Source organism: Eptesicus fuscus, chromosome 10 (genome assembly GCF_027574615.1).
Source record: "Eptesicus fuscus isolate TK198812 chromosome 10, DD_ASM_mEF_20220401, whole genome shotgun sequence".
Lineage (NCBI taxonomy): Eukaryota > Metazoa > Chordata > Mammalia > Chiroptera > Vespertilionidae > Eptesicus > Eptesicus fuscus.
In genome coordinates this window covers 14900199-14927713 of record NC_072482.1, presented here as the reverse complement: position 1 = coordinate 14927713, position 27515 = coordinate 14900199, and the positions used below count along the sequence as shown (strand labels likewise).

Genomic DNA, 27515 nt, shown 5'->3' with positions numbered 1-27515 from the left:
TCTCTTCCTCTGCTTTATTATTCTCCATTTCTCTAGTAATTTACTATTTGGTATATGCTTGCCCTTTTATTTGCTCATAGTCTGTCTTCCCTCTTGTCCCAACTCACACATACAGTATATTAGGTTGTCAGCCATGAGAGCTTCTCTGTTTTGCTTACTGCTAATCCCAGCACCTGCATCAGTACCTTACAGCAGGCACTCAATAAATAGGAGTTTGAACACCAATAAATGAAGAATGGTGATCAAAGGTAGCAGAGATGTTCTAGTTCCTTGATTAGGCTACACATTTCCAACACTGGTAAGCTAAATTCAACACACCTCTGTTGATTATAAAGAAAATCAAATTGATTAAGTATGGAAAAAGACAGCTTAATCCCACTGCCAACCATGGAAGAAAAACAAAGGCAATCCTTAAGTCCTATTTTGTGTTAATGACACAGTTAATGCCATGAACTTGGATTCTTACTATAAGGTTGTTGTGCTTATCTACTTGTGTTTTATAATCATAAGAAGAAAAATAACCTATGAGTGTGGGTTACTTTTTAAAACTGCAGATGTTTTGCAGACATTGTGGTAAAGGTTTGTTGTTTTTTAAAATATATTTTTATTGATTTTTTACAGAGAGGAAGGGAGAGGGATAGCGAGTTAGAAACATCGATTAGAGAGAAACATCGATCAGCTGCCTCCTGATGCCTCCTACTGGGGATCAAGCCTGCAACCAAGGTACATGCCCTCAACCGGAATCGAACCTAGGACCTTTCAGTCCACCACCCGATGCTCTATCCACTGAGCCAAACCGGTCAGGGCAAGGTTGTTGTTTTTTAAATTTATGTTTATGTCTTTCTTAAAAAAGAACCATTAAATATTAAATGAATATTTAAGTATTATTATACCCAATATTTTTAAAATATATTTTTTATTGATTTCAGAGAGGCAGGGAGAGTGAGAGAGAGAAAGAGAGAGAGAGAGAGAGAGAGAGAGAGAGAGAGAGAGAGAGAGAAACATCAATGATGAGAGAGAATCACTGATCGACTGCAGGCAGCATTGGGGATCAAGCCCACTACCTGGACATATGCCCTGACAGGGAATTGAACCATGACCTCCTGGTTCATAGGTCAAGGCTCAACCACTGAGTCATGCTGGCCAGGCTATATCCAATATTTTAAAAACATGCCTTATATAACTGATTATTATCTTTTGGCATTTTATAAGAATCTCTATAAAAATTCCTAAAATATTCACTGAAAACCAATAAAATGTTAATAATTAATCAATTTGGGTCAAACCATTTTAGGGGTCTTTAAAATCTTTTGTATTCTTCTGTTTAAATACTGGTTTCAAATGACTTGCTCTGAAGACATCCTGATATTAACTGATCTTTCAAAATTCAGCTTGTGGTATATGATTTTTGCAATTCCAAACTCAGTAAGAGGCAATTTGCAAAATTTGCCAGTTGCTAAGGAAATGATTATTTTTAAATTCCTATTTATAGCCCTATCCTGTTTGGCTGAGTGGACAGAGTGTTGGCCTGGGGACTGAAGGGTCCGGGTTCAATTCTAGGCAAGGGCACATGCACGGTTGCAGGCTCAATCTCTGGTAGGGGGCATGCAGGAGGCAGCCAATCAATGATTCTCATCATTGCTATTTATATCTCTCTTTCCCTTCCTCTCTGAAAAATATATATATATATTCCCATTGATATCACCTTCAGCTAAGAAAGTAGACACATTAAAAGAGGACAAGGGCCCTAGCCAGTTTGACTCAGTGGATAGAGCATCAGCCCATGCATGCGAGAGGCAACCAATCGATGTCTCTCTCACACTGATATTTCTCTCTCTGTCTCTCCTCTTCCCTTCCATTCTTTCTAAAAACCAATGAAAAAATGTCCTCTGGTGAGGATTTAAGAAAAAAAGAGGACAAGGAATGCTTAAATTGTTTTCAAGAAAGTGAAGTGGTAAAGAAATTCTTAAATGGGTAAAGAAAATGTGTGGAGAGGAAGATAAAAATTCCCAGTGAAATACTATTGTACATTCTATGAATATAATTAACCAACCCCCCTTGCATTATCTAATTCATTTCTCATAGTGTAACAGTTGTTGAATGGGACATTTATTGAGGTTCTAGAAGTAACTACTAGAACCCAAGGCACTAGGACCCAAAGCTGAAGACAAAGAGAAGTTAGGTATCCACATTACTATTGTTTGCATTGACAAGGATGCCGAGTTTTGTTTGTGCCACACGGACGCTACAGAAAGTAGCAGCACTAAAACCATCTGGACCGTAGCTCATTTAAGAGGACTGCCACCACGGTTGAAACTGGGAATGGGAGAAGGAAGGCCATTGGAAGAAGCTGAGCTTCCACATTAGAAAAATGCACTGACTTTTGTTTTTTTGTTGTGGTGGTGGTGGTTTTTTAAATATATTTTTATTGATTTCATAGAGGAAAAGAGAGATAGAAACATCAATGATGAGAGAGAATCATTGATTGGCTGCCTCCTGCCCGCCACACACTGGGGTTTCAGCCCACAACCTGGGCATGTGTCCTGACCAGGAATCAAATATGACCTCCTGGTTCATAGGTTGATGCTCAACCACTGAGCCACCCCGGCTGGGCTGCACTGCCTGTTGCTCATTAGTCAGAAGGGCAGGGACCCCCCAACAGTCAGTCACATAAACAGTTTTTGCCCTCTTTTCATTATCCAATTGATCAATTACTGGTTATAATCTTAAAAAGCCCACATTATCCAATTTAATTCTCATGGCAATCCTGTAAGGTAGGCATTTTTAAAAAACCATATGTATTTTACCAATGGACGCAAGACACTGGGAGGGGGGTGAGGGCATGTGCCGGGGGGTAGGGGAGGCTGGCGGAAGGTCAATTGGAAAAAAAAAGGAGACATATGTACTACTAGTTGTAATACTTTAAAAAATAAAATAAATAATTAAATTAAATTAAATTGAAAAAAAAAAAAAAAAAAAAAAAACAACCATATGTATTTTTCAGATTAGGAAACTTTCAAATGGACTCAGAGAAGTTATTACAGTGAGTCCAAGGTCACATAATTAGTGACAGATCCAGGACTTAGACCTACTTTTCTCAGCTTCATATGCCCTCTTGTATATATTCAGCATCTCTTATGGACAGGCACTATTAAATGCATTAAAGAGTACATAAAATATATAAGATAGTTCCTGCTCTTAAAGAATTCTTAAGGAAATCTCTGTTTAGGAGAAGGCTTTAAGCAGCTTGGGTGAGAAGATAATAAAGGTCTGAATAGTAGGAGATAATGCAACAAAGAAAGTTGAACTGTTTTCCATTAGAAATGAACAGAAATTTTGGCAGGGTTTCCCTACTGTGGAGAAAATCCAGACTTGAAGAGAGGGAGTGTATGTAGGATAGATGACTAAATGACTTGGCAGAGAGACAGAAGGGATTCCTCTCCCCGCACCCCCCCGCTCCCGCCCAATATTTTATTATAAAATTTTTCAAGCAAACTGCAGTGTTGAAAGAATTTTTACAGTGAACACCCATTTGCTTACCACCTACATTCTACATTAATATTTTGTTACACTTGCTTTATCACACAACTGTACATCTATCATTGTCCTATCTCTACAGAAATTCATCTTTCTAAAAAAAAAAAGAATTTCAAAGAAGGTTGCATGAATTAGTACAGCTGCAAGCATTTTAAAGACAGGGATGTATTGTATTCAATTTTAAGTTGTTTGTGCTGCACTGTAATTCTTCATTTCTCCTTACCTTCGGTAAAGCTCACTCTACACAAAGAGGCCTTGTGAGAATGGTGTTTTTAAATAATAAACATCAGGGAAAGGGGCTGAGTTCCAGGTGTAAAGAGATGCAGAAATTGAGATGAAAGAATATATAAGACAGAGGGGAGAAGCCAAATTTAGTGGAATCAGGAAGTTAGAACTGGAGACCACAAGACTATCAACTCCTTGGGATTTGGAGAAGCCTTGGGAGTAGGGATTTGAGCCCATCTTATCTATATCCTTTAATGACCAAACATCAGTTGACAAGTAGCTTTACCCACTCTTCCTTGGTTACCACTTACTGAGACTAGAGGTGTTCTATTACTAGAGACATAACCAGTGATGGGAAAGTAGCAGCAAAGAAAGAGGAGAGAAAACCTTGACTTGTACCCTAAGACCTGACCACTGCCAATATTTCTCCCCATTTTTTCCATCCTCCCAACTCCAAATTTTCTTTCCTTCCTTCCTTCCTTCCTTCCTTCCTTCCTTCCTTCCTTCCTTCCTTTCCTCCCTCCTCCCTCCCTCCCTTCCTGTGTATCTCCTTTTCTCACCTCCTTAATTTAGAGGATAAAAGAAAGAAACCAGGAGACATAGAAAGGAGAAAGAAAGTAGAAATAGGAAAAAGAGAAAGGGAAAAGGAGAAGAGAAAAAAGAAGTCACTTTAGGATCTGGGCACTTCTCTCTGCTTCCAATGCTGATCTTGTTCATTTCTGCTCCTACTTTGGACCATTTATTAGCATAAAGATAAACAGAGGAGGAAACTGTGGGGTGAGGAGTAGCAGAAAAATGGAAGAGGAGGAAAAACTCATGTGAAGTCCATCACTCATTTTTCTAAGCATCATTCCTATCCACGTAATCCCATATTCAGTCCGCCAAACTCCATCTCACAGTCCAGGTATCTCAGTGACTTGTTATGCCCAATTAGAAATTTCTTTACAGTTTGTTTTGGTAAAAAAAAAAAAAAAACTTGAAACTCCTTTTCTGCAAGAGAAGATACCTCTGGAGTCACACAAACATTGGGTTAAATCTAAGCTCTATCTGTTGTGTGACTTGAGAAAATTATACAACCACCTTGAGTCTCAAATTCTTTGTGTGTAAAATGGGGCAAATGATACCTACTTTTCTAGGTTGTTGTAAGGATTAGAGATCAAGTGTGTTTGAGCACATGCCTCCTAAGCACTCATTAAAAGATAGCTATTCATGATACAAGGAGGAAAGACTAAATTGGAACTCTAGATGACTATTGGTGTGAAAGTTAGAGGTGCTCTTTTGAGGGGCCGCCTGACTTTGAGATGAAGATTTAAGATGTATTAGGGGGAAAAAGTTATACTTGGGGATTATATGCTAGAATATAATAAAATAACATGTATTAATATGCAAGGATTCGTGATAAAGATACCACATTGTATTTAGTTGCCAATCTCTTTAAAACATTTCTCTTTACATATCATCTTTTGAATATTTGTAATGTTATGTGTATTGGCTTCAAAAGAAAACATACACATATAAACATATTTTAAGGGGAAATTGAGGGGGGAAAGCAGCTAACTTATCTCTCTGTTAATCAAAGCTATAGCTGAAGTCTGGCTGTTCAGACTCTGACAACCACAGTGATAGTAACTAATGTTTAGTAGCACTAATTGTGACCAGGCACTATGCTAAGAGCTTTGCATGGATATCCCCATCTACTTCTCATCACAACTCTGTGCCGCAAGTATAGTTACTCCGTGAGGAACCTGGGCCTAATAAAGGAGGCTAAGTAATATTCTCAAGTGCACACAGAAAGGAGTGAAGCCAGGCAACCTGAATCTACAGCTTGCACTCTTATATTGCCATGTTTCCCAAAGCCAAGGAGGCAGCTCACTGGAACCCCTGGCAACGTTAAAACAACAACAACAACAACAAAAACACAACTTCACACAGTCTGGATTTTCAAACTTGAATATAAACCATTTAATAAACATCCATTAAACCCATGAAATGTTTTAGACGCAATGTTAGGTTCAATGTTAGATGCAGGAAATACCAAGATGAGACAGGATCCTTGCTGTGAGGACTTTAGCAGGTCAATGTTGATATTCTGTTGTGTTATCCTATATAATAAAAGCCTAATATGCTAAGTGTCCAGTCATCTGGTCGTTCGTTCAACTAAGCGTAATATGCTAATGATATGCTAAGGCTGCTCAACCGCTCGCTATGACGTGCACTGACCACCAGGGGGCAGACAGTTGACCTGTCGACCAGTCACTATTGATGTGCACTGACCACCAGGGGGCAGACGCTCCAACTGGTAGGTTAGCTTGCTGCTGGGGTCTGGCCAATCGGGACTGAGTGAGACAGGCCGGACATGCCCTGGAGCCCTTCCGCGGTCCCTCCCCGGCCGGCCAATCTCCCATGTCCCTCCTCAGCCCTGATCATGCACCAGTGGGGTCCCTCGGCCTGGCCTGCACCCTCTCGTGCACCAGGCCTCTAGTTATTTAATAAGTTTAAAGATAATTAACTGTACTACAATTATGTTTAACGCATATGTGCAATTCTTTAACAAAAACAAATTGAATCTAAATAATGTATCTGTAATTCTTTAATTTTGGTGTTATACACATTTCACCAAAGAAGGTATGTAAGTGGCTTTATATGCCTTTCTTGAAATATTAACAAGTATCACAAGTCTGGCGTCATTAGTCATTAGGGAAATGCAAATTAAATGCACTATGAGAAATAATTTCGCACCTATTAAAATGCCTATAACCAGATAGAAAATAGGATGTGGAGAAACCAGAACCCTCAAACATTGCTGGTAGGAATGTTTTATTTTATTTAAAAAAATTTTTTTAATCCTCACTGAGGGGCAGAGCGAGAGAGAGAAAAAGAAAGAGAGAGGAAAAGAGAGAAAGAGAAACATTGATGTGAGAGACACACATTGTTTGATTGCCTCCATATGCAACCTGACCTGGGCCAAGATCAAACCTGCAACCCAGAGGTATATGCCCTTGACCTGGAATCAGACCCATGACCCTTCGGTGGGCAGGTTGGTGCTCTAACCATTGAGAAACCCTTGCCAGGGTCCTGGTAGGAATATTAAATGGTTCAGCCACTTTGGGGAAAAAGTTTGACTGTTTCTTAAAATGTTAAACATAAAATTACCATATGACTCAGCAATTCTACTCTTAGGATTATCCCAAGATAAATAAAAACAGATATCTACACAAAAATTATACTCAAATGTGTATATGTATTATTCATAAGAGCATTATTCATAATAGTCAAAAAGTGGAAATAACTCAACTATTCATCAACTGGTAGATAGATAAATAAATGTGGTATATCCATTCAATAAATAATGTTATTCTGCAATAAAAAGAAATGAAATGCTGATAAATGCTAGAAGGTGAACCTTGAAAGCATTATGCTAAATGAAAGAATCCAGACACAAACCACTACATAATATATGATTCTATTTATATAAAATGTTCAGAATAAGCAAATCTACATAAAGAGAAAGTAAATTAGTGTTTATTTAGGGCTGAGAAATGGAGCAGAGATTAACTGTAAATGGATATAAAGAATTTTTAATTGGATTGTTTGTCTTCCTTATATCAGATGTATCATTGCCAAATATGTTCTCCCATACAGTGGGCTCTCTTTTTGTTTTGTTGATGGTTTCCTTTGCTGTGCAGAAGCTTTTTATTTTTGATTTGTTTATTTTCTCCTTAGTTTCCTTTGCCCTATGAGATGTATCTGTAAATCTATTCTGAGATTTTGCTGTCTATGGTTTTTTCTAGGATTTTTATGGTTTCCTGATTTACATTTAAGTCTTTTATCCATTTTGAGTTTATTCTTGTATATGGTGTAAGTTGGTGGTCTAGTTTCTTTTTTTTTTTTTGCATGTATCTGTCCAATTTTTCCAATACCATTTATTGAAGAGACTCTCTTGACTCCATTGTATGCTCTTGCCTCCTTTGTTAAATATTAATTGAGCATAATGGCTTGGGTAGATTTCTGGGTTCTCTCTTCTGTTCCTCTATGCCTGTTCTTTTGCCAATACCAGGCTGTTTTGATTACAGTGGCTTTGTAGTATAACTTGAAGTTTGGAGGGACCTGGAAAGTATCATGCTACGTGAAATAAGTCAGTCAGAGAAAGACACATATCACATGATTGCACTCATATGTGGAATCTAAGTAACAAAATAAACTGATGAATGGAGTGGATCCAGAGACATGGAAGCATGGAACAGAGTGTGGAATTTCAGAGGGAAGGTGGGGGAGGGTGGGTGGGTGGGAGGTAATCAACCAAAGACCTTGTATGCATATATGCATAACCCATGGACACAGACAATAGGGTCCTGGAGGCTTGGGGTGGGGGTTGGGGGTGGAGAAACAGGCTGGAGAGAGTCAATGGGGGAAAATGGGACATTTGTAATACTTTCAACAATAAAGAATTAAAAAAAAAAAGAATTTGGGGGGGTGATGAAAACATTCTAAAACTAGATTATGATGATAGTTACACAATTCAGTGAACTTACTAAAACCATATAATAAAAATAATTGAATGTTGTAATATATAAATTATACCTTAATAAAGTTTTTAAAAATCCTAGACAATTATATTACTAAAAATCTCAGGTATTTTCATTATTCATACGGAATCTACTTCTGTTTTATATAATATTTATTTTAACAAATGCACTCAATAATATATAATATATTAGTTTTCTATACTAAAGCTTTACAATTGCCTGTCATTAGATCATACCTATTCAGATTTAAACTCTACCTTAGTTTTAAAGCAATTACTCAACTAAGAAACATATTTTAAAAGCAAAGAATATTTTTGTAATTAATACAGTGGTTTAAAAAGGTTTTGGGTTGAACAATGCATGACTCATTTGAAATGTTTACTTTTATAGGCTACAGTATAAGGAAAAGAAGCACAGAAATTGCTTTGTTGTTCATTGAGTTTTTGTGACACTTCTTTCTTGTTCAATGTCTTTTTGTATATTTGTAGTTTACCTCCCACTAAGCCTGTGATTTAAGAAGGATGGGTATTACTCTTATTTTACAGATGAGTAAGTATGAACTCAGATGGGTGGATGATTCAGCTAAAATAACCTAACACCCAGGGGGGTTAACAACTATATCTGACGTTAAACAGTGTGTCATTCTACCATTGAACACTAGAGTGGCTTCAACTGTTAGAGTGAATATTAGAGTTCTAATACTCACAGATTAATTCTATATATGAAAGTGAAATAGACTTCCCGTTTCCAGTCCAAAAGATTAGACGTTGTCCCTTCCTTCCTCACAAGAAAAAAGCTGAATGAACTGAAAATCAACAGCTCTTCTTAGATCCATCAGAGAATTGAGGTTACAGGGCAAACCACTGCCCCAAACACTGGAGAGACAGAAAATCATAGCGCACCAGGAACAGAAACCACCAGTGGAGCCGGTAGCAGCACTTCAAGCGTATCTGTAATTGCTGGAGACTAGGCTTGTGGACCAGCTTGAGAAACAAAAACTCCTGGGACCCACCCAAAGGAGGACTCGATACAGTCACTAGTTTTACCTTCAGGAGACTCATTAGGTTCTCAGGGTGAAGATCAGAGAAAACTACCCTGGAACTTCCCACAGAAAGATGGGAAAAGCAGACGTTTTGAAATACACCCAGAGCACTCTATTCAGCTGAACTCTGCCCTGCCTTTACCTGCCCTCAGGAGAAACTATTTTACCAGAGCTTAACTGGCCTGGGGGAGGGGGCCTAATCCGGTACTCGGACATCCCTCTCGCAATACAGGACCGCTGACTCCTAACTGCTCACCTGCCTGCCTGCCTGATTGCCCCTAACCAATCACCTGCCTGCCTGATTGTCCCTAACTGCCTTTGCTTGCTGGTCTGACCTCCCCCTAACTGCCCCCCTGCCAGCCTGGCCACCTCTTAACTGTCCCCCTTGCCAGCCTGGTCGCCCTCTAACTGTCTGGAAGGAAGTCGGACGTCCAGAAGATGTCTGGTCGACCCGGTCTAATTAGCACATTACCCTTTTATTAGTATAGATTTCTCCTGTTAGACTGAAGCTCTTCTAGGACAGGGATCACATCTTTTTTCTTCCTTTAATTTGAAAGGGACTTAATTCATATCTGGTAAATAAAAAGTTGAGAGATACCTGATCAGACGAAAGAGAGGCATTCTATAATAATAAGGTTATGCATTTAAAAGTATGTGTTATGTGCTGTTTAGTCTGACTCCTGGCACCCTGTGAATGAGTCATGCACCATGTCCTGCCCTCAACAGTGATGCTCAGCTCCTGTAGACTCATGCCTATGGTCTTCCTCTTTTTATGCTACCATCTATTTTTCAGAGCATTATCTGTCTCCTCCTCCTCCTCCCCCACCAAAGAAGCCTGCTGTCTCATGATGTGCCCAAAGTAAGGTAGCTTCAGTTTTGTCATTTTTGCCTCTAAATGTTATATTTCAGAGTAATTTTGAAGGAGTCTTCCCCAGAAAAAAACAAACAAACAAGCAAACAAAACCTGCTCCTTTGCCTTACAATCCAAATCTTCTTGGGGAGTCTGGATATCTCTCATCCCCCTTCTACCACATGACTTTCATATCTCTGTTTCCACTGGCTTCTTTTGATCTAGTGTCCTTTTCATGGGCGGGTATGGAGGGGAGAACCTCAAAACAAAACAACCAAATCTCTTTTTATTTATCCAATTACCCTTCCCATCTTCCATCTTGTTTTCTTCCTTCCTTTAACTGCTAAACTCAAGTGCATGATTGCTCAATACACAATTACAACCCCACCACATCATCAAGACTGATAAAAGTCATTTACCAGTTTCTCATCCACTTTAAGTTCCTTGTGTTTTAAAATACTTTCATAAAGCACATAATCCTTTATGAAGTGAATGAATACATGCTAATTTATCTGTTTCCTGTAAGACAGGCAGGTCTCCAGGTTAGGGTGCTGCCAAGGAGGGCTGTCTGAGCCTATAATGGTAAAGTTGGAGTCTGGGGTTTGGCTCCCCAGTTGTCACCTGGCAACATTATCACTGCTCCAGAGCTGACTCACTCTAACTCATAAGAGACCCAGCATAAAGTCCCAAACGCTGAGTTATTGATTGGCATGAGGAAACATAACTGTTGGGCGAAAGGAACCTTCCTATCAGCTTGATCATCATATCATTGAGGAAGCTTCACAGAAGCCAAGCTATCAAGATAAAGGGAGTTAGGTACCTAATTTGAATTCTTGAGTAATATTAGGATGCTGGTAGCCTGACCCATCTATCTTTTCCCACCCCTCTCCACAGTAAACAAACCTGTCATGCCAATTTATTCTAATTCTACTTTTTCTAGGCTTTGTGACTAACTAACCTCTCTTCTTAATCACCCACCTACATATTTGGCTGTAAAATAAGTCTTTAAGATACTTCCAGACTATGACTGTTAGCTTTTCCATTGTTTAAGGTAATCAAAATAACATTGCTCAGATCCTGAAAATAGTTCCAAGTTAAGCTCCAAATATTTGTGCAAAGGCAACATTAATGGGATAATGGTAGTAGAAAATGACTGTATTATTAGTATGTAATATAAAAATCTCAGCCAGGAACAGTTATAGAAAAACTGTCAAACTAAGCTTGACTGGCTCACTTTATGTTTCATTATTATTCATTTACTATTTGTACATTTATTTTGTAATCTATTAGCACTTGTTGCAAGATAATCAGTTGCAAGGGCCAAAAGTTTAAGAAAAATTTATGGGAGAATACTTAAAATCGAGAAAATTCATAAACACTCTCCCCATGAATTGAGAAATGATCACTACTATTTAGTTACAATGGGATAATACTAATGCAGGAATATAATTTGAGAACTGCTACTATACAGTGAATTACTGAATACTTTTGATGCCGTGAACAATAATTTTATTTTTCTCTATTATAAATGTACAAATTGAGTAGAGAAGGAAAAATATTTTATAGTACATATCTGCTTTGTAAAATTTGGAAGAAAGGATTCTTTTTGTTTAGATTTTTAAACCTTATATGACACCCATTTTCAGAGAGAAACCAGCAAAGTTTTTAAAATCCTTAAGAATATTTTTCTGAATAAATGTATTTTACTATAATATGGAAAATGATACTAAAGATGACAAGAATGTGATTGAGTGGCATAGTTTATGCTTTATCATTTAGTTGCTAATTGGGGGAAGTCACAAATCCTACAGAAGTTGTTCTCAAACATTAGTTAAATTCAAAATCACCTGGAGGGCTTATTAAAGTAGATTTTTGAGATCCGTTTTCAGAGTTTCTGATCCTATAGGTGTGGGGTGGGGCCTGAAATTTTCACTAACAAGATGTAGATATTGCAACCACACTTTGAGGACCACTGCTCTATTCCCTGGACTGACTATGTTCAACCTCAAAGTCCTTAGTTATCTCTCTCCCATTCCCCAGTGGTTCAACAAAACGTCATCACCTCATACTCGTTTTACTATATCACTCCTACTTTTTCAGCATCCCCACTTTCTTACGGGGAAAATTGGAGTCATTGAATATGAACTGCCTCAAGTTCTTATTCATTTCTCCAGTCTATCCCATTTCCATTTTAAGGCTCATCTTACTTTCCAATCTATTGATCGAAAACCCTCCCATGTCTTCCAGTATCTAATTCCCTTTACATCCTAGAGATTTTGTCATTGTCCCTCTTCTGTCTCAAGTGTTCAATCTTTCCCTCTTTACCAATTTCTTCTCCAAAACTTATAAGTAAGGTCAAGTCCTTGATCTTGGAAATCTATCCTGTGATTCTGAATATTTCTCTAGCTACTCTATTTATTTTTACAAGCCACTTTCTTGGAAAGAATAACTCACTTGATTTTTCAACTCCCTTATTTTCTCTTTTCAAATCACTACAACCAAGTTTCTAATCTCTCTATTGAGGCTGTTTTGCCAAAGGTTATTTTGAACTGGCTAAGTCCAATTAGCTCTAATTCTCATTTGAGTCCCATTAACCCCCTGAATCTCTCTGCTCTCCTGGTTTCTGTGACACTACCACTTTCTCAGTGTTCTTTTGTAAGACTCTTCCTTCCCCTCTCGCATAGAATATGGATGTCTAGAACCCAACCTTTGATTCACTTCTCTTTGTTCAAAGCATGCTCTCTTGGGCACTTCACTGCCTCCTACTGGCTTCAGTTGTGACCACACAGATTCTGTGAGAATATTTTTAGTTCTAAATCTAGGAACGGAGCTAAATTCCATATCTAAGTGATGTGTGTAGAATATTGTATGTTGTATGCTGTATGCTGCTAGTTCCCAAATCTAGATGTCTAGCTACTCTCTTGGGCTCCAGACATTATTCTAGCTTCCATCTCTACCATTCTGTCTGAATAGTCCACTTTGCTACTGGTTACAGCCACCTGAAATTTTGTGTGGTTACCTTAAACTCAAAATGTCTAACCTGCCACTCAACAAGTTGAGAAATCTTAGAACCATCCTTGCATTTGCTCTCTTTGTCTTGCTTCCATAGCAATGGCTAAGTCCTATAAATTCTACTTTCTTAGTATTTTTCCCATTTAGTATTTTTCCTGTCACCTTCTATCATTTCATACTGCATTGACATAGCACCAGCCCATATCATCTCTTTCCTGAATTGTTAGGTCTTTCCAATTTTTTACCCTTCCATCCTTTGTTGCATGTTACTGCCAAGTTACTACCAAGTAAATTTAATCATGTCATTGCATTAAAAAAACAAAATATTTCCAAGGTCCCCCATTTAAAAAAATTAAAGTATAATTCCTTAACATAATGAATAAGACTTTCTTTGATCTGGCTTCTACCAAGTTTCTGCCTTCCCTTCTTACACCCTATGATCCTATCATGCTGAGTAACATGAAATTCCCTCTAACACACTGCGACTTTGCTCATGCTGCTCCCTCTGCCTATATTATCCTTCCTCATTGTGCTCAACGATTACTCATCTTTCAAGACTCAGCTTTTGAGCCATCTTCCTGATAGTCATAATAATGAAAACCAACATTTACTAAGTGCATATTATGTGCCAGGTACTTTATATTTTCACATAATCCTCACAATAAGACTTAGAAGTTTGTATCATCCTCATTTCATGAATGAAGCAAGTGAGGCTCAGAGAGGTTGCCTGTCTTGACACCTTTTCTTTTCCGTCAACACGTAATGTCTTCAAATAATTACTCTCTACTTTGTGTCTGTTATAATCTACACATAGGAAAGTAAGATAATTTATATTACAGATGATAGTTTTGAAGGCAATGATCTCCAAATTGTATAAAAAATTTATTAGTAAGCCTTCAAAGGTCTGGGGCTGTTGGAATCTAAGAAAAATAAAAAAGATAACCAAACTGCTCAGCATTAGAAATTACTAGGGATTTGCAGGTGGGGAAGAGCAGAAAAAGATAGAATGGAAAGAAAGGGGGCACTGTAGAGAAACATAGTGTGTGGCAAGGGGAATTCTTACAATAGGCATTTACATTATATTGTGCTTCTGCGATGTAAACCACTTTTCATCATTTTAAAACTTTAGTAAAATCAGCTGTTCCTCCACAGAGCTCTGTGAAAAAGCTTTGGGGTGAACTCTAGAAACAGGTTTAAATTCCACATAGGAGTGAATGTTTGTGGAACAAGGACAGTTGGCAGGTCATCCACAACTTGATGAATTTAGCACAAGTGGAAGTTCAGAGCAAGAGGGGACTGTGCGGACATTAGCTCCCCTGGTATCTTGATTTGGGCATTGGGCCTGCAAATGAGGAGGAATGGAGGTGAGCCAATCTCAACTTAGGACTTAGATGCACGGAGATCTCAGCTGACATCTTGGGTACAAACGGGGGTGAGCAAACGTAGGTTTACAGCTGTGAGTACATGAAACAGAGTTTATTCTTGCATTATTTATAAATTATTACATTATTTTCCATGTGGACAACTGTAAACCTACTTTTGTCCACTCTGTATTATCATAGCACCAGTGCTCTTATTTATATACCTTTGTCACTCCTAAATTTATCAGTAAGAAGTCTTTTTGAGGGCAGAAACTCTGTATTATTTATCATTATTTCTCCAAGGCCTAAGAATGACTGATGTGCTTAAAGGGTCCTCAATAAATGTTTGTTAAAAAAATAATTGTCATATTGACATATATTTATTGAATTCAGAAAATATAAAACCCTAAAACTTGATATGGGATCTTGTATTTAATTTATTTTGATGTCTAATACATCAAAAATACAAACATCATAAAATTATTTAATAACTAATTAAAAACTGGAAGACATTAACTATAAATTACTGAACATTTTCAACGTGTCAGGAACTTTTCATTTAAATCCTGATAACAACTACCACATAGGTGTTCTTGTTCCTATTTTACAGTGTAATAGTTACATATTTTCTGACAGGTTGAATAATTTGTCCAGGGTATTATGGCTAGTTAGTGGCACCAAGGCCCATATTTTCTTCACTATATCTGACTAAATTAATATGGTTATTTTAAATATAGCCTAAAAAGAGAAAATATAGCTTATGCTGCATCTATAAAAAGCTAAAAATAAAAATGACTCGGTCAAATATGGGGATATAGTTCCCTGATCACTATTTAACAATTGATCTGAGCACTCCTTAATCAAAATAGGTTTATTGCATCCAGCTTCAGAGTGTGAACTAGGAATAACAGGTTGCATTAACCATACTGTGGTTTATTTCACTCATGGCACTGATTAATTTTTGGCTCTGTTCCCATGCGCAATAAAAAAATGCATATGCAATAAAATGGAGGCAGTAATTCAAAAAATTCATTGAATATATTCAGTTTTACATTCAAATATTTCAATGAAAATACTTTGGGGGACTGGATGTTTCTACATATTTGTCTCTACTTTACTTCCAGGTATTGACTGACTGACTTACCCCCCAAAAGTTATTATTATTATTATTTTTTACAGGGGATGTTCAACTTTCTTCACGTCTTCTTACAACAAAAGTAAATTATTCCTTGACATATGTTATACATGTCTAGATAGACCTCTAGTCTGGAAGCAGGATTGGAATATAATTAAATGATTATTATAAAAAGTTGCAAATACAAACTTTCCTTCATTTCTTTTTTAAAAAATATTTTTACTGATTTCAGAAAGGAAGGAAGAAGGAGATAGAAACATCAATGATGAGAGAGAATCATTAATTAGCTGCCTCCTGCACACCCTACACTGGAGATTGAGCCGGCAACCCAGGCATGTGCCCTGACTGGGAATTGAACTGTGACCCCCTGGTTCATAGGTCAATGCTCAACCACTGGGCTGGGCTTTCCTTCATTTCTATAAGAACGCACTTATCATGACAAAAACATTACAGATAATATGAACACTGAACTTACTTATTGGTGCCTACAACTGAATTCTTGATCTCTTACACCCACCCAACACACTCCATCCTCAGTCTTTCTCATCTCAGTTCATGGAAAATTCATCTTTCCAGTTTGTCAGACTTAGTCTTCCTTGATTCCTCTCTTTCTCAAGAACCTCGATTCCGATCTGTCAGTAAATAGCATTGTTTTTCAAAATGTATCCAGAATCCAACCATGTCTTATGGCATCTACTTTAACAACCCACGTACAGGCTATCATAATCTCTTGGCCGAGTAACTGCAATAGGACCTGTAACTCTACAGGTTATTTTAAAGCCGAAGTAAAATCATGTCAATCCTCTGCTAGTAGCCTCCCAGTCCCGGCATACAGGCTCTCTGCCATCTGCCCTCTCTAATATCTTTATAACCTTACATTACACTCTTTTCTTCCAGGGCCACTCTTCTTCAGCTAACATGACCCCTCGCCATTATTGCAACTTACTAGGCCTGTTTCCACTTCTGGGCCTTGGCATGGGTCATTTTCATTGCCTGGGATGCTCTTTCTTTAGCTATCTGCAGCTGTCTTCACCTTCTTTAAGTCATTATTCTAACACCCCTTCCTCAGTTTAAAATCCACAATCCTCCACCCCTCCTGTGCTTCATCTCATTCCATATCCCTTCCCTATTGGATCATTTTTTCCCCCTGTAACACTCATGCGCTTCTACACATATATAATTTAGGTATTTATTTTGTTTATTGTCCAACTTCTACTAGAATATGAGTTTCATGCTGACATGATTTTTTTTTTTTTTTTGGTTCACTGCTATATCTGCAACTCCTAGAATGATCTCAGACATATGGTGGACCTACAATAAACATTTGTTGAATGAATGAAATAATTAGCACCCATCACTCACCCTCAGTGAGTAGACCTTATCTTCGGGGGGTGGGGACAAGAAGTATTACATATTGGATTTCATGGAAATGGGAGCAACAAAGTTTCCATGTGTCTAGAGATTTCAGGGCCCTTTGAAACCTTGATATTCTAAGATTCCTTTCTTACTCTGAATCTCAAAAACATCATTTTCCCAGCAGCTAAGCACTAATTTTAAAAGACCCCAGAGTATTAAACCTACAATGAAGGGTTCCTAAGAGGATGGATCATGATTATAGTTCTACAAGCTGCTCAGTACTACAATTCTTTTTTAAAAAAATATATATTTTTAATTTATTTCAGAGAGGAAGGGAGAGAGATAGAAACATCATGATGAGAGAGAACCACTGATTGGCTGCCTCTTGCACACCCCCCTCTGGGGGTATCGAGTCTGCAACCTGGGCATGTGCCCTTGGCCAGACTTGAACCTGGGACCCTTTAGTACCCAGGCCGACGCTCTATCCACTGAGCCAAACCGACTAGGGCAGTACTGCATTTCTTCTCTCATCATGTTTTGCTCTTCCTACTTAGAAATATATAAATATAATTGGAAGGCATGGGAAGCTAATTATTACTTTTTAATCCTCACCAGAAGATGAGGGTATTTATTCCATTGATTTTTTTTAGAGAGAGTGAAAGGGAATGGGGAGTGGGGGAGAGAGAGAAAAGCATTGATGTGAGAGAGACACATTGATTGGTTGCTTCCCACACATGTCTGGACCAGGACCAGGGATTGAACCTGCAACCCAGGTATGTGCCCTTGACCAGAATGGAACCTACCACCCTTCATGCAAGGGCAGATGCTCTGACCACTGAGCATACTGGCCAGAGCATGAGTAGCAGATTTGATTACACTCTGAATAATTATGTAATGTACCCTCCCAGGTATCAGCGTATTTGATTAGTACATACTTTTTCACATGGTCTTTCTTTTGAAATGCATATTACTAGTTGAACTCTGATAATCGGCTTAAAGCAAGAGCCCTGCATATATATTCATGTAATTTTTGGTAGCACAAATATGGATGCTGAAATTATTCTGTACAACTTTGGTCATTCCTAATTTAAAGGAGCACAGACTGTTAGGGCTGCAAGGTTTTAGTTATTTGGTTTGATCACCTCATTTTACAGATGTGGAAACTGAAGCCCAATGTTGGTAAGTGACTTATCCAGGTACCACAGAACTCAGTAATCTTTTTTTGTTGAAACAACTTGTTCTAAAACTAAAATAAGGCACCTTTGAGATTGCAAGAAAAATAGTTCTTAATATCAGGAAATTAACTGAATATAGCAACAATGCAATATGCAAGTCTAAACAATATGCAGCTCTAGCCATGGTTACGATATAAGCATTATACTAGTAAATCTAAGACAAATATAAAAAAAGGGTAAAATAATTGATATGTAGGAAAGAAAATGCCTCCACAAGTATCCTAATAAGAGTCATGGATCACAAGAGTTAAAATTTGCAGGTGAACTATCCCTATGGCATTTACACGAGGAGAAGAAACCACTTTATCACAAGAATCCTATCTAATAAAGAGGGAATATGCTAATTGACCATCACTCCATCACAAAGATGGCTGCACCCACAGTTGAGGCCAAGTTCCCTTAAGGCAGTGATGGGCAACCTTTTGAGCTTGGTGTGTCAAACTTCGCCAAAAAACTGAGCATAACTCGGGTAGTGTGTCACTTTGAGGAAAAAACATTATTTTGCGATATTTATAGTTTAAATAACATAAATGTATAATTGTTACATATAATTGTATTTAATAAACCTCAGCGGCCGTGTGTCATCAGAAATGGCTACAAGTGTCAGTGCTGACACGCGTGTCATAGGTTCGCCATCACTGCCTTAAGAAGCCTTAAGGAGCAATCAGCAGGGACCTGAGGCTATGCCCTCCCCTGCCCCCATGGGGCTTGACAGGGGACCTCGGGCCATGCCCCCCACCCTGGCGTCAGGCTGGGGGACCTCAGGCCTCGCCCCCTGCTCTGGCGCCACGCTGGGGGACCTCAGGCCGGGACCCTTGCCCCAGCGCCAGGCCAGGGGACCTGAGGCCACGCCCCACGCCCGGTGGGGCTTGACGGGGGACCTCAAGGTGTGCTTCCTGTCCTGGTGCTGGGCTAGGGGACCTCAGGCTGCTCCCCCTGCCCCAGTGCCAGGCCAGGGGACCTCAGGCCGTGCCCCCCACCAGGTGGTGCTTGACAGGGGACCTCAGACTGCACCCCCCGCCCCAGCACCGGGCCAGGGGACCTGAGGCTACGCCTCCCCCCCACCTGGCAGGGCTTGACAGGGGACCTCAGGCCATGCCCCCCACCCAGCGGGGGCGTGACAGGGGATCTCAGGCCGTGTCCCCCACCTGGCAGGGCTTGATGGGGGACCTCAAGGCACACCCCCCACCCCATCTGGGGGACCTCAGGCCATGCCCCCCATCCTGGCGCTGGGCCTGGGGAACTGAGGCTACACCCCCTGCCCAGCGGGGCTTGACAAAGGCGGGACTGGCCGGGTCTGGATCTAGCTCAATATGGGGGGGGTGCCTGGTTTTGGGTCTCATGCATTTTTTAAAAAAATATATTTTATTGATTTTTTACAGAGAGGAAGGGAGAGGGACAGAGAGCTAGAAACATCGATGAGAAAGAAACATTGACCAGCTGCCTCCTGCACACCCCCTACCGGGGATGTGCCCACAACCAATGTACATGCCCTTGACTGGAATCGAACCTGGGACCCTTCAGTCCGCAGACCGACGCTCTATCCACTGAGCCAAACCGGTTTCAGCGGTCTCATGCAATTTTGAAGCACATATGGGTGGGCGGGGAATTGACTCTGGGTCCCACTTTTAATGTGCACAAATTTCGTGCACCGGGCCACTAGTGGTTCCATATTAGGCATGACTTCTGCTATTCTTTGGAGAATTAGGGCTTCTTTTATTACCTAATCTAGCCATTCTTTTAAGATGCCAAGGGGCATTTTTACTTAGGTATGTTTACTTTCTCTTTGCACTAGTGAATCCATGTGAAGGTTATTATGTCAGGGAAATGTAAAAGTCTACAGTAACAATGCTTCATTTTCCTTTACCAGCTTTGTTCAAGGGATGGAGACATTCTTGTGGTGTAATCAATTCACTTGCTCTCCTGATGTGTTTTCTCCACATGCTTTGGAAATCACATAGTTTTCCGAGAGGTGGTAGTCCTCAGTGACTTAATTTCAGCCACAGCTTGTTTTAGCTTTGTTATGATTAAGATACACTAGCACCATTGATATTTTAGGATATTTGATGTTAATCTAATGGAAACTAGTTTTTAATGGAAAATATTGTTGACCCTTTGTGTACAGCAGTGCTAACAAACTACGAAGTTATGGCTAAATCAAAATCTTAAAAATGAATTTTAATAGGTTCCAGGAGGTAGCAACATTAGAATAGCACATGTGACTTCAAAGCTAAGATCTCTGCCAACAGCACAATTTACAATTTCCTAAGAGTGAATTTTTTAGCTCCTTCAACCAGAGTCTTATTTAACTCAGTTTCCTTTCTCCATGGCTCACTTTCATTAACTCCTGTTGTGCGTGATTGTATGTTGGTTAGACACCAGAAGCCTGAGAGTAAGAAGATCTGGGTTCAATTCTGAAAAAGTAGGTCAAATCTGGCCTCCATGTGACGCAGGTAGAAGTCCTGTGCAAGAACTACTATGGCAACATCAATTGAACATAATTTTAATTGAAATTATCTGCTTTGGGTTATATTTCCTTAGATGTAATAATTTTTCTCTTAATTTTCTATTTTCTTGGTAATGTATTTGAAAGGGCTTTTCAACTATTGTATAGTAAAGCAGTCTTCCTTTGTAAGAAATTACGACAATTTTGTTACTTTTCCTTATGTTCTACACTTTGCCCAGCACTGAATTGAGCTGACTTATACATTATAGTGAGCTTTCACATCCTACATATATTGGTTCTTTTGGAACTTGAAGTATTTAACAAATATTGAAATGTTAGGTATATGAGTGTAAACTAAACACAAAAACTAGGCAGCTACTACAACACAACTACACACAACTACAACCACATAGGAAATAACCAAATAAACTGCTATTTTTAAACATTGTAAGCAAATAAGGGAAGGAAGGGGTTATTTCAGAACACAAATATTTATAGGCAGAAAAAACTGAAGCAGTAACGCTTAAGAAGTCCTGAAGGTTAGTTGAATCTCTATGAGGTGTGTTATATTATTTAACATCATATGAGTAGACATAAGCATGGTTATTCATCTTCCCTAAGCAGTTGAAAAGAATGTTACTATAACTAGCAAGACCATATAATATAAAGAATAAAGTAACCAAAATCATTGTCTTACCACCCTATTATTTAAAGAACTACACCTGTATCAATCAAATCCGAGAGAACAGGATGTACAGGTTAATAGAGGGGAGAGGGGGTGCAAGACTTAAAAATAAGGAGGAACAGGCCAAAATTAAGGAAAAATACAGAAAAAAAATTCAATAATAAAAACGTGGGTCCTTAAATGCCAGAGTTTGGTAACACCAGTAGAATGAAAGACTTCATTGTGGACCATCTTTCCCTCCGCCTCTCTAGTGACTGTGCAGGGGCAGGGAGGGCAGTGGTGCAGTGAATAAGCTGGTGTTTCAAGTTCCCAGAGAGGGTTCCAGTCCACCCTAGGCACTGCGGTACTATGGGGGCGGCAGGTCTTTTCTCATCTCTTCGTTTCAATTCACCATTCTAAAAACCCTCTCTGGCTCATTTCCTGAAGACAAAGTTACAGGAGCCAATCTCTGACCTGAACTTGAAAACAAACTTCCAGTAGTCGGTCACTGATTCCCTCTCAGCTCCACTCTTACAGAATCCAAGCCTGGCCCAGGAGCACCATTTGGCTCTCAGCGCACACCCACTCCTCTCCCAGCAGCCCCCGCTGTAAGTAAGACCTGACTCCAGGTTCAAGGTCGCCCGCCCGGGGCCCAGCGGCCACTCCCAAGGCGCTGGGAGAGCGCCGCTCGCGCGCTCCACGACGCCCCGCCCCCTCCACGACGCCCCGCCCCCAGAGAGCGTGGCGGAAGTGGCTCGTGGGGGTGGGGGGGGGAGAGGGAGGGAAGGAGACCGCGCGCCACCTGGCCGAGCGCGCATGCGCCAGCGCCAGCTCCGGGGCCGCCTGTGCGGGGGCGTCTGTAGGGCTCTTTCCTTGGTCCCAGCAACCCACGCCCCACAGAGAGAGTCGGACTCACGCTCCTGCCCCCACCCCCGCCGCGACCCCCGCTCCCGCCGAACCACTTTTCCCCTTTCTACACTCTCGGCCCCACCCCCACCCCGCCCCTATCCCGGCGTGTCCCGGGCCGCAGCAGCAGCAACCGCGCCGTCTCCATCCCCACATTCTCCACGCGGGACGCGCAGCCGTGCCGACAAGTGTTCTTAAAGCAGAGGTTGTTGGTGGCGTGGGGGGCGGGGCGGGGGCGGGCGGGGGCGAGACCGGGAACCCGGGGGGGTGGGGGGGGGGGACACGGCGCAGCGAGCCCAGCGTCGGGGCCTCGGCGCCAGCTCCGCCCTGGCCTCTGCCCGAGGGCGGCCGCCCTGGAGGGTGAAGGGCGGACGGTTGGGAGAGGGAGAGGCTGGCCCGGCGTGGGGCCGGGTTCTCCCGCGGGGTGTGGAGTTGGCTCTTGGCTCCTCCCCGCCGGCGGGTGGGCGTGGGGCGCGGGGAGCGGGCGGCGAGCCGGAGCGGGGTTTGCTGGGGTAGAAGCAGCACCTCCCTAGGTGTCCCCTAGGCAGAGTTTTGGGAGGAGGAATCCGTAAAGAAGGAAGCTTTTGCTTTGTGAGCGGGGTGGGAGAAGGGTGAGGTGGCGTTAGAAGTGTAACATCCAAAAAAAAAAAAAAAAAAAAAAAAAGGGAAAAGATGGGCTCTTCTCTGCGGGGTGAACCTGCAGCTGCGACCCCCAGGGAAGTCATGTGCCGTGTCCGTGGCCACGTGCTTTAGGCCCGTAAAATGGGGACAGTAATAGTGTGGCTCGGAATCGGAACCGTGAGGGGTGTAGGAGGTGACCCACGTGAAATGTTTAGAACCGCATCAGGCGCTGGTCAGTTACATGTTAAGTGTAATTCCTTTCGGCCTCCACGCTTTCAGCGATTCAGAGAGGGACTGTGACCTCGTTTTTTAAATTAAAAATCAAGACACTGGGTCTGACCAACCGTGGGGTGGGGATGTACCGCTGACACTAGGAGCCCATGCTGCACGTACAGTACTCTTAACACGTGGGGAAGTTAGGATAACACCAGGAGGCCGGTAGGAACTTGGAACTATTTCTTTGGAAAGTGTATCATTCTGGGATGGGGAGGACCCTGGGTCTTAGTATATATGTGAGGGGCAGGACTTTTTAGGTGGAATTAAGTGAGCTCTGCCAAGATTTACTTGAAGGCCAACTAGACGGAACTTGGGGGATGGGATGTGTGGTGGGTGTTACATAGAAGCTGGATTTGACTGAGTGTGAGGGAAGGTTTCTGACAGTACTTGCAAGAAATAAGAGTGTGTGTTATTGTGCGATTGCAAAGTTTCTACCCTCTGGGGATGTTCAAGCAAAGATCTAGAGCAGCCTAGGTCTAGAGCATCACTGCCCAATAGGACTTTCTGTCATGATGGAAATACTCTGGAATAATCTGTGGTATCAAAGACACGAGGGGCTCTGACACACTGGCAATGTGACTGGTGTGCTGAGGGACTTAGTTTTTAACTTTACGTTAATTAAAATACAAATAGCCACATGTGGTTAGTGGCTGCCTTGTTGGATAGCATAAGGTCAAGAATCTAGACTGAGACCCCTTCCAACTTTGTGAGTTGGTTGGGTTTAAATCAGAGAAACTAACTCTTGGGACAGCTATTGCTTTAGGGCAGCGATTTTCAATCGGTGTGCTGTGGCAGGCACACAGGTGTGCCACAAGAATTTTTAAAATATGCAATACCTGACTCTTTAGTCAGGGGTACTGACCTCTTTTTCCCTTAGATTGTCAAATAAAAAAATGACAACAGCCAACACAATAATAGCTAACTGGTGTGAATGAATCAAAATTATACCTTTTTTTTTTTTGTCAGATTGGCAAAAATACAATGTATTTTTTGGTGTGCCACAGTATTTTAGTAATTAGTTTATGTGTGCCATGAGATGAAAAAGGTTGAAAATCGCTGCCTTAGGGAATCATAATTATATTCAAATAATGCCTTTCATTAAAGTACTATAGTTCAAAGCATGGGTCTGTTAGTAGTTATTTACAGCTTGACAAATTAAAACAAAGCATTCTTTTGTCTCATAGGTTGTACAGCTAATGCCAGTTTCATTTGGAAAGCCATAACAATACTAACCAGAATTTCCTTTAATCATGGTTTCCTCTTATCTTTTATCATTTTGTTTAGTTTTTACTGAAAACTTTTCAATACTTTTATTCTTGTTTTTCCTTTGAAAGACAGTGACTTTTTTTTTAAGAAGTAGTTTTGTGGTTATCAGTTTATCAGTATTCAGAACTTTTAAAGAGATAAGTCTGAAATTTGGTGATATTTTGCAAGATTATTTTCTTTGAAATATGTACATCTGTTTTTTCTTCAAGCAAATGTTTATTTGAAAATAAAACTTAACTCTGGCCTGATGTCTGTAAAATGGTGACCTTCGTTTCAAGGTTGAGGATAATCATTAGATCTGGAACAAAACTTAAAGCTCATGAATTAAGCATATACAGAGAATAAGTCATTACATACAATTCAAAATAGTTGTCTTATGTAGGGTGACTTATACCCCACTTTTTCTGGGACAGTCATGTTTGAGCGCATTTGTCCCAGCATAGTTATTAATAGAGTTCCTTTTACTGTAAAAAATGCCCCAATTGGAACCACATAATAATAAGGTTCCTATACTTTTAGATTTGTTGAACATAGTAATATGTAATTTTAGGAGGATTAACTATATTGCAGTCTTAGAAATGGTACTTGCTTTTAAGTAGTGACAAAGTTATTGCTTATGAGCTTAAATAATAGATGAGATATCTAGAATAAGACTAGCAAGTGACCTGTCCATTTAAGCCACTGGTAATTTAAAAATTTTGCTTTTCTCCTTAAATCTTGGGCAGCTTGATTTTTGGTTCTCTCTAAAAAAGTGCTTTTTGGTGTGGGAGGCTGCAAAGAATTAGGCCATGTCAGTTAAATCAGAAGATTGAGTATTGTTGTTGAAAATAATGCCTGTTTTTATTACACAGTGAGGTTGAATAGTGAAATCAGTCAGAATCTGCTTCTTATGTATTAGAATGTTAAAGAAAAAATTTGCTTATAGTTTACTTAAATAGTAAGCCAAATGCATTATTATATTATTTGAATTTATACTATTAGTGAATACAATATTTTATTGAGAGACACACTTAGTTTGAGCCCTCATTTCTCTGATGGTTAAATGAAGTAACTCATGTGGTGTGTTGGGTGTAGTGACATAAGTATCACCATCTCTATAGTCCCTTTTTTTTTTTTTTTTTAAGATTACCTTATTGATTTTTAGAGAGAAGAAGGGAGAGGGAGAGAGAAAAGAGAGAAACATGTGCGAGTGCAACATCTGTTAGCTGCCTCCTTCACTTCTGCACAGCTGGGTAGAACCCCCAACCTGGGCTTGTGCCCTTGACTGGAATTGAACCGGCAACCTCCTGGTGCATGGGACGACACCCAGCCAACTGAGCCACACCGGCCAGTGGTCACCTGCTCTAGTCTTAAGGGTACTGAATAATGGACCCGGAAAAGATACTAATGTTCTGAAATGCATTGTGGATGGGTTCAAAAGAGCACTTAAAACTAATTCTGAAAACTAATTATTCTGCTATAATTTCTCTTTGTGATTTTAACTGTTTACTTCTCTGAGCCTCAATTACCTCATCAGTGAAATGGAAGTAGTACCTAATCTTACCTCCTCACAGGGTAGTCAGAGGCCTCAGATGAGAATTATATAAATTGTCTTGTGTTACACATATTTTATATTTAAGTGGTTTTGTTTCAACTTTTCTACCTACTACCTCCAGTAAAGACTGACCCTAGATCTGCAAAAATTGTTGTATATTTTAATTTGTGAAACAGCACATAGAGTATAATAGGCACCATTACCCAAAATTATTTTCTTTAACCAACAGTACTGTAAGTCACAGTAATGGTGCTTTCTTGACCTGATTACAATAATATTCTCTACATACACAAAACAATTCCTTACGCTAACCACATTTTCATGGGCACTTGAGGTGTTCCTTTCGTTGTGCTAATTGCTGCATCTTATTTATTTATCCAAGCATGTCATTCCTCCTTAATAGGTGGTACTGATGAGGCTCTGTCTGGAACGGATATCAAGTTATTTTTTTGTATTATACTACTGCCTCTAATAACAGCTAGTGGTTATTGAATGTTAAAAGGGTAATGAATATGTAAATTGCATACTATCTGGCATATGTAGTAGTTGAAAAAATGCCGTGTTTGTTGAATTCATGGGACAATAAGTTGAAATAATATATGTGAATGTACTTTATAAATTGTAAATACAATACAAATATAAATTATTTTAAAATCTTGAAGTGCACTTTTGCTATTTTAAATGCTGTAGAGGTTTTATGACTGAATCCTGTCTATTTAACTTTTTTCATATTTGTTTCTGAATCTTTAAAAGACAACTACTACTAATCATACCATTCTTTCTTAGAGAATATACATGTTTAATGATAATACTTTGTGATATGTTTTCAAGAAGCTATACTTTTGCTTGGATGATGATTCTTATGCTTATTCATCATCATCATCATCATCATCATGAATTGAGAGCTTTCCATATACAGGCACTGTCCTAAGTGCTTTATAGACATTATTTCATGTAAACTATAAGAAGAGTATTTTTAATTTCCACTTTAAAGATGAGGGAACTGAGGCAGGGAGGTGATGCGACTTGCCCAAGGTCACATGGTAAATGTTAGAGCCTGTATTTGAACTCCAGAGCCCAGCTCTTCACTGCTAAACTGAGTTAGCATAGGCAGGTATTTCACAACAAAGTTCACTATGACAAACACATTGTGGAGGTCTTGTGAGTTAATTATGATCAACTTTTATTTGTATGTTCCTTGTGGGATAGTAGAAAGAATTCTGGACCAGGAGTCAGGGGACCTCAGTTTTAGTCCCGGCTGTATCACTAAATAGTGATGTGTCCTTGGGCAGTTCAAGAAACCCCTCTGGACTTCAGTTTCCTCACCTGAAAAATGAGGGATTTGGATGAAATTAGTGATTTTCAAACTATAGTTCTGAATTTCAGATGTCTTAGGTCCCCCTCCCGACAATTTGCATAGTTATGCTTTTGTCTGTTATAGCTGTTTATCCATCTGTCTAAGCTTTACTTTTTATTTTAAAAAATATTTTTATTGATTTCAGAGAGTAAGAGAGAGGGAGAGA

The 27515-nt window shown here is 39.9% G+C and overlaps 2 protein-coding genes across 3 annotated transcripts in view; one reads left to right on the top strand and one right to left on the bottom strand.

Annotated features, from left to right (window-relative positions):
- The window catches only part of RUNX2 (RUNX family transcription factor 2), a 222206-nt gene that overhangs the window by 140759 nt on the left and 53932 nt on the right, over nt 1-27515 (bottom strand). The gene's annotated exons all lie outside the window — the stretch shown is intronic.
- The window catches only part of SUPT3H (SPT3 homolog, SAGA and STAGA complex component), a 433324-nt gene continuing 428155 nt past the window's right edge, over nt 22347-27515 (top strand). Inside the window, exon 1 of one of the 2 annotated variants that reach the window (XM_054722655.1) lies at nt 22347-22500. The gene's annotated coding sequence lies outside the window, so the exon portion shown is untranslated. The remainder of the gene's footprint in view (nt 22501-27515) is intronic. The other variant, XM_028127963.2, reaches the window with a different exon arrangement.